Here is an 18,174-nt window from a genome sequence, read left to right on the forward strand (position 1 = left end):
ATACTAGTGCTTCAGCAAAAAACAATTTTTATTAGCTTTGATGCTTTAGTTTTTTAGGTTATTAAGCTTATGGATGAGTTTTCTATCTTTTGAGTACGTATATGAGAAATAAAAATTATGTTTTTTGTTTTTTTAATATCCTCCGTGTTTCACCATCTAACATCTTACCAAGCAAACTAGGATAAAGTTGATACAAATCTTTATTTTATATTTCATAACATGCCTCCTGCTGGTTATCAGAAAATTACTACGGAATTTTAATAGAAATGAATATTTTTTTTAGCAAATCAATCAATTCATTTAATTTTTTTTTTTTGATCAAGAAGGAAAAAACTTCATTGAAACAAAACAGACAAATACAACCCAGGCCAAAGCCTAAAAACCGGAACCAACTAACAGACAAGATCTACCCTCACATTACATACAATTGAAGCTTCTGTAAGAAGAGCTTAAACAGAGGGGAATCTGTCCTGGTATGAACCAAATACAATCTATACTTCACTAGTGTAATAATTTCTTTAGCTATACAATAAGCAGTCAATGAATAACCTTCATGTAAGCATCTATTCTTATTTCTCCAAATACTATAAACCACAACAGCTAGAATCAAGTTTAAAGTGAGAGTAAGACTATTACTAAACCCAGCATGTAAATTGACTGTCCAAGCCGAGTACAAATGGGACCAAGCAGGGAAACCAATCCAGGTGAATATGACCTCCAGCACCTTTAAGGAGAAGCAGCAGTCAAAAAATAGATGCTGGTGGCTCTCCAAATGATCAGCACAAACCAGACACAGTAAGCTAGATAAGTGCATATGAACTTTGGCAAGATTATCTCTGGTCAATAGGTAAGAATTGAGCACCATCCAAAGCATAAATCGATGCTTAGGAAGAATAGACCGATGCCAAATAGTTCTTTTATACTCTGCTATTTCCTGGTTTAAACCACTGATATAGAGTAAGGCTGGTTTAAACTTTCCAGAACAACCAACAGCCAACACCTCATTTTTACTAAACTTATTTCTGAGATGGCACAATTTCCGCCAGTACCAACTAGTGTCCAACTTCAACCCATAGCTCCAAAAATCAGCCCCCTTCAAATAGACGTGTTGCACCCATTTGACCCATAAAGTATCCTGTTTATTCGTGACTGCCCAGATATACTTAGCCAACAAAGCTCTATTCCAACTGGACCCTTCTCTAAGACCGAGGCCTCCAAAAGCCTTGGGACGACACACCTGCTGCCATGAAGCAAAATGAAGCTTACTGCGAGTCCCCGAAGCCCCCCAAAGGAACTGTCTACACAGTTTATCGACCTCCTTAATAATGCTCTGAGGAAGAATGAATACATTCATCCAAAAATTGCATAAACCGAATAGAACAGATTGGATGAGAAGCAGCCTACCTGCATAAGAAAGGTGCTTGCTAGACCAGGAGAAAAGTTTAGTTCTAATTTTTTGAATAATGATCTCACAGTCCGAGTGCTTCCACTTCGTAGGTCTAAGAGGGACCCCTAGGTAATGCAGAGGAAATGATCCTTCAGTGAGATTCAACAGCTGACAAATCCCTTTTTTATCCTCTAAAGGAACTCCTCCAAAGTATATCAAAGACTTCATTAAGTTTAATTGAAGCCCAGAAGCCTCACCAAAAACCCCAAGAGCACACTTAAGAACATTAACAGCCCCAATATTGCCTTTGCAAAACAGAATAATGTCATCGGCAAAACAAAAATTAATCAAATTAATGCTCTTACACAACGGATGATATCGGAAAAGAGGGGATCTGGAAGCCCACTGAATGCTTCTAGTCAAGTATTCCATTATGATCACAAATAAGAGCGGAGACATAGGATCCCCTTGCCATAATCCTCTTTTTCCCTTGAAACTGCCCTGAACCCGGCCATTTAACATCAAGAAGTAGTTAGTATTTCGGACACATTGCATCACCCAACCTATAAACTTCATAGGAAAACAAACCGCCTTCAATAGGTTTTCCAAAAATAACCAATCAACGGTGTCGTACGCCTTGCTTATGTCTATCTTTATAGCACAACGGGGAGAAGTATTCACTCTACCATAATTCTTAATAAGATCTTGAAGAATCATGATATTATGAGCAATGGTCCTACCATGAACAAACGCTCCTTGGTTAGACTGAATAAGAGAAGGAAGCACCAAGGCCAACCGAGAACAAAGCAATTTAGCCATGACCTTATATATAGTCGAACAACAAGCAATGGGCCTGAAATCAGGCACCTTAGCCGGATTAGACACCTTAGGAATCAGAGAGATAGACGTTTCATGAAGTTCCTTAGGTAATTTTCCTGAAGTAAAACCATGATTGACAGCTGAGCATATGTCATGACCAATTTCCTTCCAAAACAGCTTGAAAAACCCTGATCCAAAACCATCAGGTCCAAGAGTTTTGGTGCTAGGAATACTGAAAAAAGCCTTTTTTATTTCCTTGTTAGAGAAAGGAGACATGAGAGACAGTTGTTGATCAATAGACAACTTAGGACCCAAATCAACACAGCACTGATCCACTACACCAGAGGCCGATCTGGGGGATCCTAAATGATTCCTGAAGTGCTCTACAAAATGGTCGATTACCAACTGAAAATCATCAATGAGAACACCATTATCATTTATGTAAGAAACGACAGTATTTTCAGTCTTACGCTTCTTAAGGATAGCATGGAAAAACGCAGAGTTCATATCTCCCTGCCTTATCCAGCTAATCTTACTCCGTTGAGCCAGAAAGCTATGATACATTTTTTCGTGGACATGGAACTCAGAGGCCTTCCTCTTAACCACCTCCTGTAAACTGATATCAAGCGGATTAGCTTGGGCCTGAAATTGGGCATCTTGGAATTCCTTCGAAGCTAGCTGGTAGCAATACCCCACATCACCAATACACTCCCTGTTGAACCTCTTAAGCCTGTGCTTCAATCTAACAAGTCGAACAAAAACAGCTCTAAGACCAGTAGCTTGAACAGGAACCTCCCAGTTACTTAAAACTGTCTGCTTGAACTCAGTGTGGTTAGCCCAGAAATTATAGTACTTAAACAGTTTAATTCCCATAGTCACCACTGGAATATTTGACACAATACAAGAGCAGTGGTCCGAAACAACCTCCCAACTAAACTTAGCCAAAGTCTGAGGGAAAAAGTCTAATCACTCCTCAGTAATGAAAACATGATCTATTTTCGAAAAAATCCGGGCTGTTCCATCTTGATTATTAGTCCAGGTGAAAAAAGACCCTGTAGCTTTGAGACTTTGAACATTAGCTTTCATCTTCCATTCAATAGCATCAGCCAGCTCATGATCAGTAATTGCATTACCCCCCGATCTATCACCACCTGAAAAGGGAGCATTAAAGTCTCCCAACACAATCCAAGCCTTAGCTGAAAGCGAAATACGAGTTAAATCCATCCAAAGGCTTCTTCTCTTCTCTACAGTGTTGAAACCGTAAACAAAAGTAACCCAGAAACATCTCCTATCGCCAACCAGTTGAACTTGACAATGAACATGCTGAGGAGAATCTTCCAACACAGTCAATCTAGCTATCCCCTTTCTCCACAGAATTAATAAACGCCCTTCTATACTCGGACTGGAGTAGAACTCCCAATTAGGAAATCTAGTATCCATAAACTCCCCAACTTTATTCCCTCGTAATTTTGTTTCCAGTAAACCACCAATTCCAATCTTACTACTTCTAACTGTTTCTTGAACTAACTTCTGTTTGTTGACATTATTCAGACCCCTAATATTCCAACTCAGACAAGAACACTTATCCATTAGCTAAAAAACCTCCAGAAGATTCAACCCTCCTACCTTGCACCTGCTCTTAAAGCACATCATATTTATTGTTCCTGTGATGTTGTTCCATAGCCAGTTTAGTAAACTCAGTAGCACCCAATCCATGCTTGCTTAGGGAAGCAGTACACTTAGGGGTATGCCAAATATCATCCAAAACCCTTTCCTTAGCTTGATCCACATTAGCCTCCTCTTGACTAGAAACCTCAGTAGTACCAATGACTGAGACATCCACTCCTTCCCTATTACCCACTTCCTGAGCTGGTTCCTCTGCAATCTTAATCTCTGAAGTAGTTCCCTGTCCTTTAGTAGAATATACCTTAGACCTCACTCCTTTTTCCACCCAAACAGGCTTAACACTCTTGCGGCAATCTGCCATGGAATGTCCAAAACCAGAACAAGTCTTGCATTTGGTAGGCAACCATTCATACTCTATCCCCTGCTCAACAATCTGACCATATTCATTGACGAACTGTAAACTTCGGGGAGGGTCATCTGTTATTTCCATCTCCACTAGGACCCTCGCAAACTGAACCCGAGATCGTTCCCTAGTGAATTTATCAACTAGCAATGGTTTGCCAATCGTGCTCACCAACACACTTAGACACTTGCTTCCCCAATATTGTAATCCCAGGTCTTGAAGACGGACCCAAAGGGGCACCGACTGAATCAGTCTAATGGCACTCAAATCCGTTGTCCAAGGTCTAACAATGACAGGTTTCCTATCGAATTGCAAGATTCCATTATCTAAGACATGATCTCTAGTCGCTTCATCATTAAATTTCACCAAAGTTAACCCCATAGTCATTCTAGAAATTTGGGCAATCCCTAGATGGCCCCAAACTCTCTTTATGAAGCCCTCAAAAACTGCCATTGGAGGATTCGCTCCCATCACCATGCAAATGACTGCAGCAGACCAGTTAGCAGACTGAATCTTAACCTCTTCTATGTCTACTTGTGCCAACTTCTGACCATTCTTGAAAATGGGTTCAGTGAATTCCAATTTCGGCTCAGAGAATGAGAGCTTACTAGACCTGAATTGTTGCCAATGATGTTGAGATTCAGATTGAAAATCATCGTCTCTACCTTTATCATTATCATATGTCCCATTCACATAAGACGTAGATCTAACATCTGGTTCCGAATCTACATCCTCCACTCCGATTTCCTGATCTCTCTGACCCCGATGACGCAAATCGTCGTCCTGCGAAGACCCAAACCCAGGAGTTTCAGAAACCTTCAATCCATCCTGCTCAATCGCAGAAGCCGCACAAACCTCTGGCTCATAGACCTCCGCCTCGTTGGCCACCGGAGGTAATATCTCGACTGGATCTCCATCATGAATGACTGGCTTACGACTCGTCTTTTTCCTCTTCGCCATGGGAGAGAAAAACCCGAACCTCAGCCTTTTCAATTCATTTAATTTTCACTTCTTAAAATTCGTCTGTTTTAATGCAGCCTATTAGAAACCATTAACATTCCAAAAGATCAAATCGTTAGAAGATATATATGAACTAGTTTCTTTATTTTCATAAAATCTCCTTATAGGTGTCAGAGTATAGACAAACATACACACAAGGACTAGGAGAAAATCAAGTAAACAAGCAAGGCATGTATATGATAAACTACAAAAAATTACCCATTGAAAGAAAGAGGAATATGTAGAGTATTTTACCTTTGGGTGAGATTGAGCTTATTAGCTCATCATCATCACCAAGTATATATACTTTGAATGGACAACTTATGCAGTTCTTGGCCTCAAGTGCTGCAATAAAAAGATTTAAGATTGTGAATTAATATATGGACAAAAATAATTGAAAGAAAAATAGTTCTTCTGTATAATAAAGTGTACTTCACTTATCAATCAAGATTTTTTCACCAGTCAATAGAAACTTATCACTGAGACAACTAATATACAAATTCTCTGACAGCTTGAGATTGAAAAATTAAGCATAATACCACCCCTTAACTATATAAAATTATAAATCAATTCCAATAAACCAACTAACTTAAAAATTGAAGAAACACTTTGAAGTTAAAAAAATCTTCCTGTAAGAAATCACAAATAATATCAAAATGAGAAGATGGATGCCTAAAGAAAAAACCATAATGAAAAAAAAAAATTGCTTCAAAGAATGATCTCGCTTTAACAAGCTGCTTGCATTTATCCTCCATCCTCATAATGAGTCACTTTTCTGGTTGTAATTCGATGATAGGATATTCTTTTCTGTATTAGATAATGAATGGCTTCTTACATTGTAATTTGGATGAAACCTTATTGTCTTTCTATTAATATAGAGTCTGTGTTTCTTATATAATAAATGAAAAATTATTTTAGATCAAACAATAAGAATTACAATGAGGCAAAAAGAAAATGAAAAGAAAATTTGCATCTGTCATAAATGTCATAAATGGAAGGTATGACTGGCATTAACTCTGTAATGCTTATGGCTATATATCAATTCTAATTTGTTTACCATTTTCAGAAAGAAAGTAGGATAAGGCACTAGTCAAAACTATTTGGTCCTCTTAATAGACCATGAGAGTTTGATTGAGAGAAAATAACTTATTATACTGTAAAGAAGGCACTAACTTTTTGCAATCCTTGAAGACAAGACACTATGCAGTGTTTTATATGAAAGCCCTTGGCCTCTTACACAATACGTTATGACGGAACATGGAAACAAAAGAATAATTTAAATTTATACTATAAATGATAAGTACCGCCAACGCAGAGACTTACAAAACTAACAAGTTGATATATTAAATAAGCCAGTATTAGGGGAATGTAAGAAAACAGAAGGCATTTCAGCATATAAACCCATCTTTGAAAAGAAATTTTGATCCCTAACTTGTTATGCGTATTAAATCTCCAGTCGATGACATAACCAAACACATTAATATTGACTTGTACAAACACATTTTTACGCAAATATCTTATATTTCATAAATATCTAAAACTCAAGTAAAGGGAAATGGCAGTATGAACGATCAAGAATAATATAAATATTGACCATAAAACTATAAATTGTTGAATACTTGTAATTAGCAGCTTACATGATTAGCAGCTTACATGTTGTAATCTCTGTATTCCTTTTTGAGCTATGGGAAACATCTCCATCCTCCATCCCAATCTGTAGTTTCATAAAACAATACCTGGTCATAATCATATTGGAATAATCTTACTACATCAGGAGTACAGCTGATGGCATCATAGAGCAGAGACTGAAGCTCAAATTTACATAGAACCTTCCAACTGAAAGACATATAGGAAAATAATGTGACATGATATGGTGCTTATGGTTAAACAGTTTGATGACATTTCATGTTGATCAAGAATAATTGAAATTAGAGCATATGCATACAGTCCCTGATTTATTACATGAAGATCTTAAAATAGGTATTTTAAAACACTATTGCTGTCTTATGCCAGCAAAATAGTACAAAATGCCCCATAATAGACCAATTGCAACTGAAATTGTGAAAGGCAAAAAAAAAAAAAAAAAAGTTTATAGCCTCTGCATTTGGTAATGCTTACAGTAGGAAACCTCTGCATTTGCTTTTTAAAGGGACACTCCCGGAGTGTTCCTTAACTAACTAAGAAGCGCATATTTAGTATACTGTTTTACTTTTATGTTCTACAACAGCTATTAAAGAGCATTTTTTCTGTTAATGAAATGATAGGAGTGCAAGACATTTAGACATAAAAAATGATAAATTTAATGCATGTTTCCTTAGAGATTTCTATCCCCAATTTTTCTAATAAGTATTACCAATCATCATGTACTTTGCTGTAGTGATAAAGGTCATGAAAAGTTAATACAAAATAATATGTACCTTTAATCTTAATTTATAGGAATGATGATCTAGACTAAACCCAACTTTGGGTCTTTCTTTTTCTTTTTCTTTTTTTTAAGGGGAACCCAACTTTGGGTCTGCTTTACACTAAACACGTATAAAATTACCAATTATACTCATATGTTGTACCATAACATAAAGTTGTAAGTTTTGGAAATTCAAAATTTCTATCTTCAATCTCCTCAGATTCTGAAAACAGTAAGAAAAATAGAAAGTCCAATATTTCAATGCAATATCACTCTTGTAAAGTTTAAACCCATCCACTGAACAGTTAAGGCGGGAAATCACTATTCCAGTTCATAATTCAATTACAGAAATTGAATCGTCAGCCTTATTCTGATTGGTCATATTCCAACTTTTATTTTTGGTTGTTTGAGCTTGCTTTCCATGTTGTTTAGTTTGTTAGTTTATCATGCATGCTTGTTTAATATCTATTGACAAATTTTAATTTTGTATTAATCTTTTAAGTATTGATTATATTCTTTAGGTTGGGGATTGAATTGACAAAGAGCATTGCAAAGGTAATTTGTAAGAGGTACGGAATTTGTTCTTTTAACTCTTATTATTAATATCTTAAAAATGTTAGAGGAGTTTGAATATCTTAAATATTCATCCATAGAGATTAAAATTGTGTGCTGCGGTGATAACGGAAGGTTGAAAACTTGTGTGTATTAGAGAAGTAGGTTCTGGAAAATTTGTTTGTGTGTTGCAGTGATATAAGGAAGAAAACTTATTGTGTGTTGTTTGAATTTTTTGACTTGGTATTGATAGATGGTTAGGTAAGCTTTTATATGTATAGATTAGATTTTTCATTATATGTATAGATTAAAATTTTCATTTAGTCATATTGTTTTCATTATTTCCATATGTATAGATTAGATTTAATTGCCACAACCCAAGCTAAAATCTTGTCTTTGATCCAAACCCAATTAGTTAGTGGCTACCATTTTAGAATATGATTTTAAATTAAAAACAACACTAGAATCTCTTGAACTATCCTTTTATGCACACTTAACAAAAGTTAAGAAAACAGAAGTAACAAGACCTTTTATTTGGTAACTGATTTCAACAAGCTTCCTTCAAAGTGTTCAATTCTAATGATCTTGCACAAATAGTTCCACTCTTAGAGTCTCAGTATACATAAAGCCTGTCAAAACAAAGTGAGCCATATTAACCATAATAAACCATACACATTAACACCATTTTGCAAAAGAAAAAAATTAGGTTGAGTTCAATTTATAATTTATCTGTTACTCCTCTTATTGTACAAGGTGATTGTTTGATTCATCCACAGCTGCTGAATTAATGCACATTCCATAAATAAATGAGTGATGGTCTGCAACACACACACCTAGAGATAAATCAAATCATATCGAATTTCACTGACACTTAATCCACTAATCTAATCAATGAAAGTAAAACTCAACATTTCAAACTTCCTCTCTACAATTCTAAAACTCACGGAAATCTTACTTCCCAAATTCCCTTCTACAACTAATACATCAATGACTCATAGCTGATAAATTATCTCTATTAATTTTTTAAAGCTTAACACTAAATCCATTAAACCAGATTACTTATTTAAGTTATTTTAGGTTAATTTATAAAGTACAAACTCTTACATTATAGAATGCTTAAAATCACTTCTTTCATGTTGTGGAAATTATCTGTGTAAATACATAAGAATTTACAAAAAATACTCTCATTGATACAAATAATGTAGGCTTATAATTTCGCAAACATACTTAGATATACATAATACAGTCTGTCAAAACAAAGTGAGCAATGAATAAGAATATCAACCACACAAACCATAGACAGTAAAAAAACATTATAATTATGTTATGAGGTGATAATTATTTGATTGAGATAATATTGCTCAAATTAAAAGACAAACTATACATATACCAAAACCCTTTTCCTTAAAAAAGTAAAATGTCTACATGTGCTGAAGCTTTAATGAAAAAATCACACCTACTTTTGAAAATATAGGCACTCTAAAGTCTAAAGTATTATGATATATGTAGAAGAAAAGCAACAAAAATATCTTAAGATGTAAAGAAAATCTAAATTAATTAAAGAATATACATTGGTTAATTAAAGTGTGGTGAAGCTGGATGGTAAATGCAAGCTCAAAAAATTAATTACATTAGCAATATGTTTCCATGTCTATATATATAAAACCAAGTCACAGTCCTGTTCGACAAAAAGGAACGGTAGCTTTGCAATTAGCAAACTAACATAGAAACCAAAACAAGATAAATAAAATAACCAGCCATAAGAATGTTCACAGTGTAGGGATTCTGAAAGAAAATAAAATAAAATGCAGTTAAACGAGTTATCTATTGGTTTCACTGGCCAAATTCAAAATGCAGCTAGATGAAACTAATTAGCATATTAAGCTTCAATCTTGCTATTGAAGAGTTATCCCTTCCAATTTGGGTGGCTAGACATTGAACTTATGATCCTATGACCATTAAAATCCAAGAATTTTATAAAAATAAAAAATTGATCGTTCTGTTTTACAGCTTAGTAAGTCAGAATATTCTCAGAAACAAACTTAATGAATCAATACACAGAACAAACTAAGAGCACCATAAGGCATTTAAACGAGCTCAAAAGATGGTAAACTTGCTTAAAATTTCTTAGGGGTAATCAGGGAATCCGCATCTTAATAACTTCAGTATATTTTCCCTTCTTATATATATTTCCTTTTATTCTAGGTTGTATTTATCAAGAGAGGCTGCCTTATCAATAATCAAAACATAGCAAATGTAACTCTCTTATTTGGACAGGTTTCAAAGTTAGACTGAAACCAAATAAATTTAGGATGTTTATAATTAAGTTAGAGGTAACAAATAAAACCACTAACTAGATGAATCAATAGCACTAAGAAGAAACAGAAGAAATGTTAGTCATAATATACCACAGATAGTACCTAGTCTCAATAGCACCATAAACTAGCAACCTGTCTTTCCAGACTTGTACAAGAATCCCAAAACACAACACTCAGCACAAACACTCAACATTTTGCTACTTTTCCCAGATCCCCATCCAAAGAACTAATAAAATAGAGAGGATGACTCCAAAAAAATTATAATTTTAATCTCATATAATGGCATGGAAGCCAGCTACTAATATATTCAAGAAAAATTATTTATTTGCTATAATTTTTCTTGAATATATTACACATTTTTATTTTTATATATAGGTCATTTGATCGTAAAAAAATCGTGTAACGACATTGTTTCTAAACCATGAATTATAATCTAATGTTTAAGATTAAAATATTCCTTTACTTCTTGAATAAATAAAAATTATTTATTTTTAGGCTTTAAATGATCTTCCTATATATATTGACAATAATAAATAAATACACCCTAAATTATTAGTGAGAATGAGGAGCACTTGTTAATTTAAAACTCATTATAGCAATATTGTATTCCATCTTGTATTACAATTTATTATTGACAAGTCTAAAAAGAGAACTGTTTCAATTTTTTCTATCACTACTAATATAGTAAAAAATAAAAATTTGTTGGAGTACGAAAAAATAAAATGAAAGTTTAGTAATGTTAAACTATTCCAAAATTTTCATTTATCGAAACCCAGCCAGATTTCAAAATTCAAGTACAATGGCAACTACCATACTTTTGCTTTTCAATTACTTTTTACAACTAAGTATATGGTACAATAGTAACATTACCACCTTTCATATGCTGCACAAACTAACGAGCCAGGCATATATTGGAAAATTATCCATGAACTTAACTGTTGTCTTCTTTTACGTCCACACCACATGCCTGAGCGATTCATGCCAAAATGGCAGTTCAACTAAAAAATCCTCAAGATTTTAAAAGAATAGCTAGAAAGCATGATCTGATAAATGTGTAAGCAATATGATCCAAATATTTTAAGCAATTCATTCCTCTCCGGCCTTAGAACGATTCTTCTTCAGCCGCCTCCTCCCCATGTTGCTTGCCCTGATTAACAGCCAAAGTTTAATGTTTTATGACCCATGAAACAGTACTTATTAATCATGGCAGAAACATATTTCAGTACTCCTAAATACTCGATGAAAAGAAACAATCAGACTAGTACAAAATGCTATTTCGAACCAGAAGGTATTTTAAACGATTTGAGTAATGAAACCAGGGATTCAAGTAGTTTTACATTGTGCAAGTATGTAAGAGGGAGCATGAGCACTTACCAGTATCTTTGTGGAATATCACATCATCAGTTGGTACTTTTTTCCCATCATTATTTCGGTTCCAGTGATAGAATGCGTGGGTTCTGTTTTTAATCTCTAATGTAGAATGACCATAACTGGCTTCACGAAATGCAGAATATTCTTTGAAATATAATCCATGGATAATTTAAAATATAATCCATTGAAATATATTCTCTGTACACAGAAGCACTGACACCCTCTCCAACTTCTTCATATAATTTATAATCATTTGCATCAAGCGGGAATCTCTTCTCTGAAATATAATCCATGCTTTATTCTATATAACACTGTTAAGACCCACTTTGCTCCTATATTTCCCAGAGAACATAAAGACGATGTATTCCAAGGAGGTAAGCTTCAATATAATGCACGATTTGTTCCAAATCAGTAGCATTTTCCTTGTGTTCAATACAATATAGCAGATGAATCCAATGACTTCATCAAGACGTTTCTTTATTAATTGAACGCTTATAAAGCAGAATGGATCTTAAAACACTAAATACTAGCTAATAACAGGTCAAAATCAGATCTATAAACCACAAATCTGGAATCAATTATACATTTATATCCATTAACATTAACTTTTCATCGGGTAATTGAACCAGCACTAAACACAATCAGAAAAGGTACGAGACCATAAAGAAATCCCAAACACTCTACAGAGAACTAGAACAAATTTGTAAATTGGAATTAAGTAATTAACTCCACTCTAGAATCTTCAGCAAAAGTGATCATTTAACTCTGAACTAGCAACTCTGCCCCTGAATGAAATTCAATAAAGCTTTAAAAGTCAATAACCCAAATATACTTAAATTCAACCAAGGCATGTTTTCTTTTAAAAGCATGTGTGTGAATGACCTTGTCATGACCCTGATATTACAACCACAAATAATGTGATTGTCTTGTCTAAAAGTTGTTAAACCCAGACAAAAAACAAGATTTTAGTAAGAGAACAACATCAAATACAAATTCATTGGAGATGGATAAAAGTTGGATCCATCTTAACAGGTTAGTAACCAAAATCATATAGTTTATTTTGGATATAAGTTTAAGTGTTAGTGCTTGATTATTGACGTATGCTCTAAAATTGTAGAGCAACGGTGGAATATGAGCAAAAAGCTAGAGGGTTTGTTAAGACAGCCATGACGAATCTTGGATTTCCAGCCAAGATTCTTTGTCCATGCAACAAATGTCACAATCTAAGACATCAACTTTCACACGAAGTTGTCGAACACTATTAGTTTTGTGGGGCATGGACCAATCTTACAAAACATGGTTTCATCATGGGGAAGATCCAGTCCAGCGCAACACGACAAACACAAGTTATGAATATGATTTATTTCGGGCAGCGAGAGGATTTTCAAGTAACGCCAATGATTTTGGTGACGATAACAATGATGTTGATTTTCAGAGTTTATTAGCGGATGCTGAATCTCCATTGTATGAAGGTTGTTCAAAGTATACACAAATTTTGTCTATCGTTGGGCTGTATAATCTAAAAACAAAGCATGGAATCTCAGATGTTGGCTTTAGTGAGATGTTGGAGATGATCAAAGAAATGTTTTCGAAAGATAATCTCTTACTGACATCAATTTATGCAGTTAAAAAGTTTCTAAAGATGTTTGATCTGAGCTATAAGCATATCCATGCTTGTGTCAACGATTGTTGTTTGTATACAAAAGAGAATGCTGATGCCCAAGTATGTCCCACTTGTCAATATCCAAGATGGAAGCAAAACGAACAGGCAAAAGAGATTCTACAAGGGCAGCCTGCAAAGGCATTGAGATATTTTCCTATTATACCAAGGTTTCAAAGGATGTTTAGAAAAGAAGAGACGACTTTAAGCTTAAAATGGCATTCAACCAATAACAGAACAGACGAGAAAATGCGGCACCCGGTAGATTCAGAGGCTTGGGATGCAGTTTATGAGAGATGGCCAGATTTTCAACTTGAACCTAACAACCTTCGATTAGGACTTGCTGCTGATGGGATCAATCCTTACAAAAATATGAGTTCTACGTATAGTTGTTGGCCTATAATGCTCATTGTATATAATCTGCCACCTGCGTTGTGCATGAAGGATGAATTTACTTTTCTATCTATGTTGATTCCTGGACCTAAACAACCCGGGAATGACATAGATGTTTACTTAGAGCCCTTAATTGATGAGTTACTTGAATTATGGAATGGTGTTTATACATATGATATTTCTACAAAGAAGTTTTTTTAATTTAAGGGCCATGTTGCTATGGACCATAAATGATTTTCCAGCTTATGGAAACTTAGCTGGATGTGCGACTAAAGGAAAGTATGGTTGTCCTGTTTGTGGCGAGCACTCAAATGTTGTTTGGTTGAAGCATAGCAAAAAGATGTCATTTTGCAATCATATTCTATTTCTACCACAAGAACACCGTTACAGAAAGAAGAAATATACATCAGCAAGGGCAAGGGAAAGAGCACCACAATGTCCAATTATATTGACAGGTGTTGAAGTAGCTGAGCAGTTAAGCAAAGTCACTAATGACTTTGGAAAGGGAAAAAAGAGGAGTCGTGGTATAGACACAGAACAAATCTGGAAGAAGCATTCTATTTTTTTTAGGCTGCCTTATTGGGAAATATTAGTTGTTCGTCATAACCTTGATGTTATGCATGTTGAAAGAATGTTTGTGAAAGCATACTTAACACATTGCTCGATTGCAAAGGAAAATCTAAAGATCACTACAACTCGAGATTAGATTTGACAGAGATGGGCATTATGCCTCATCTCCATTAGAAACTGTGTAGATGTGGAGAAACAGAAGCTGACAGGACTTAAGTCTCATGATTGTCATGTGATTATGCAACAACTATTGCCTATTGCTATAAGGGGTTTAATGGAAGAAGGTTGTAGAGAGACAATTCTTCGGCTCTCTAAGTTTTTTCATGGATTGTGTCAATGTGTGGTTGATAAGGAGGAAATTATGAAATTGGAACTAGAAGCCTTTGAAATTCTTTGTCAACTAGAAGAATATTTCCCTCCTTCTTTCTTCGATCCAATGATTCACTTGGTTGTTCATTTAGCACGAGAAGTTAGACTTTGTGGTCCGGTGCAATTTCGATGGATGTACCATTTTGAGAGATATATGAAAGTATTGAAAGGATTTGTAGCAAACTATGCACAGCCAGAAGGATGTATTACAAATCGCTATCTTGCTGTTGAATGTGTACACTTTTGTGAAACATTTTTAAAGCAAAATGATAATCAAGATAGTACATTAGTAGAAGAAAATCCACTATCAGCAGCAGAGTGCTTTGAGCTTGACCGATTGAACTTGGCAGTAGCGCATCAGTATGTGTTGCTTAACTGGGATATTGTAGAACAATTTCTCAATGTCCATATGGATGAGCTGAAAGAAAGACACTCAAATCTGAATAACAATCAAACTTTGTTGTGGAGTCGACATTCTGAAGGGTTCCCGTTATGGTTTTATGAAAAGGTTGTATTCTATTGCCAAGATAAAAGTTTACGTTTTGTTTTAGTGTACAAATTTCTTACAAGTATATTTTTATTTTCAGATTTCTAACATGAACAAAGTAGATGACATGTTAGCTCAATTGGCTGAAGGTCCAAGTCGCGGTGTCACTTCCTACAAAGGGTACATGATTAATGGAATTCGATTCCATAAAAAAGGAGCTGAAAAAACAACTCAAAACAGTGGTGTATACTTGGAAGCACATGACAGTGGGCAATTGAATGATAAAGAAGATTATTTTGGTGTTATCAAGGATATAATTATGCTTGATTATCATACTTTTAAGGTGCCATTGTTTTGGTGCGATTGGGCGAATATTCGAATGGGTGTTAAGAAGTCGGAGTTCTATACGCTTGTAAATTTTAATATAGGACAAGCTCAATCCATTAGGGATCCATTTGTATTAGCTTCACAAGTGAAAAAAGCTTTTTATGCAAGGGTGAATGAGTCAAGTAATTGGTATATAACTTTAAAGGATTAAAATAGAGGGTGTTTTGGACTTGAATCCAATGAAGAAAATTGAGTTTCCTGTTGTCTCTTATGTACTTTGAATGAAACAAATATCCTTACAATTTTTGTATGTAATTTTGGTGTATTATTACTCTTTTGTTGAATGAAACAAATGTGCTTTTATTACTCTCTACGGTGAACTTTATGATTTTATTTTAATTTGAATGAAATAATTCTGGTTTTATGGTTTTGGTGTATGTTTATTACTCTTTAGTGATCCGCATTTCTGATTTATATACCATGTTATCTTTCTTTTTATATTGTAGCAATTTCAACTTGAAAAATGAGTACATTACGAAGATCTCCAAAAAAACACCTTCGTCCAGGTGCTTTATGCAATCTTGTGGCCAAAAAGCGAAAAGCATCATTGAAGACTCAAGCTGATTGTGATGATATGTTGCTTGGAAGCCCTGTTTTAAAGAAAAAGAGTGCTCTTCGTAGGTTTTCTGCACCTGTTAGAGTTGTAATTGATTCACCACCTGCTCTTAGTACTAGAGCAGCAACTCGTCGTATGGTATATGATACAGAGCTAGATCCAAATGATGATGTGGAAGACATGGAGATGTCACTTGGAAGTTCAAAAACTAATCGATCTCTTAATTATGAAGTAGATAAGGTAGTTGATAGTATTTGTGAAAAAGGAGTAAGGGAGGAACATGAAGAGATAGCTGATGAGGAAAGGGTTGGTGTAGAATTTGAAGGGGATGTTGCACAATGTGAAGAAGTGCCTGATGCAGAATGTGAAGAAGTGGCTGAGATAGAACTTGAACAACCTCTTAGAAAATCTGTTAGATTACAAAAAACAACTGATGAGGCAAATCAAACTGAGATTGAAGAAATACCTCAAGATGTAGATGCGAATGTAATGAACTTAGCCAAGAAGACAAGGGGAAAAACTCTATTGGCAAATATTACCAAGAGGAACAATGACTTAAGGATAATAAATTGGAATGAAAAAGGGCAACCAGTTGGTACTAACTCAGTGCAATTTTCTTCTTTTGTGGGCGCTCTTGTGCGAGAGGTTGTTCCTTACACTATTTCAGATTGGAGGAAAGTTTCACCAATGATGAGAGATGTTCTTTGGGCATCTATTACAAGTTTTATGAGTGTATTTTTTTATATATATTCAGCTCTACACTTAAACATATAATATGTTATTCTATATTCTATTGTAGGCACAATATGACTTACATGATGATTGGCAAAAAAAGATGTGCTTTGAAATGATGGCAGAACTATGGAGAGCTGGGAAATCTAGACTTGTAAAGGATATTATCAATGCAAAAAATGAGAGTGAACGACTAGCCTTAAAGCCGGATTGCATAAAAAGTGATGTAGAATGGAGAGCATTTGTTGCCAAAAAAATTAGTAAAGAACATTTGGTAAGAAATATGATGTAAGAAGTGATGTTGCTGCCTCTTTTATCTCTGTTGGTGTTAAATTAAATATAGTTATGCCTCTCTTAATTATTTATTAAATAGGATATAAGGGCCAAATATCAAGAGAGAAGAAAGAAAGCTGTTCCACACACCTTAAGTCGAAGAGGATATGCTTGAACAATTGATGATATGGCAATAATTAAGTTTTATACTGTTTGTATTTTTGCTTCCATTATTGTAGCCTCTATTTTATAATCTCTATTGATGTATTGTGTAGAAGAAAGAAAATGAGGATGGTAAAACATCTAGAATCGATGCTTTTCAGAGAGCCCATACCAAGAAGAATGGTGAACTTGTAAACCCAACGGCATCTGATATTTTTGTGAGTATTAGTCATTTAATTTTTGTGAATTTTTACTTATTTTCCATAATGCATACATTAGTTATACTAATTTATATGTAGGGTTCATTGAATGAGATTCTCCTTGAAGACCCAAAATCTGGAACTACAGACAACGCTGATGAGGATGCCTTGACAAAATTGTTTGGTAACCCAAAATCTGGTCGTTTAATCGGACAAGGAAGAGGCGTAACAAGGTCAAAGCTAACTGTTGTTAATATGTGTAATAGCAAGATCTCCATGTTAGAAGAAGAGCAACATAATATGAAGCTCAAAATGACTGAAATGATGAATCTACTTAAAGAACACTTGGTGGTATTTCTATCTTGCACTTATAAATCTTAGTTTTCTTTTCTTCCAATAAAACTTATCTTGGTTTTATATTTAGGTTGGTGGTAAAGTGATACCAAGCGAAGGATAGTCTCGCAATGTACCGCAGTCAAACAATATTCAGTCCCCTAAGGTAAATT

The 18,174-nt window shown here is 34.7% G+C and overlaps 1 long non-coding RNA gene across 1 annotated transcript; it reads left to right on the forward strand.

Moving 5' to 3' along the window:
* Window positions 1-17,534: 17,534 nt before the first annotated feature.
* LOC133828997 (uncharacterized) lies at window positions 17,535-18,141 on the forward strand. The gene is made up of 3 exons (XR_009891442.1): window positions 17,535-17,686; window positions 17,768-18,016; window positions 18,093-18,141. It is a non-coding gene; the product is annotated as an uncharacterized LOC133828997 (long non-coding RNA).
* Window positions 18,142-18,174: the final 33 nt, after the last annotated feature.

This window comes from Humulus lupulus, chromosome 4, assembly GCF_963169125.1.
Source record: "Humulus lupulus chromosome 4, drHumLupu1.1, whole genome shotgun sequence".
Lineage (NCBI taxonomy): Eukaryota > Viridiplantae > Streptophyta > Magnoliopsida > Rosales > Cannabaceae > Humulus > Humulus lupulus.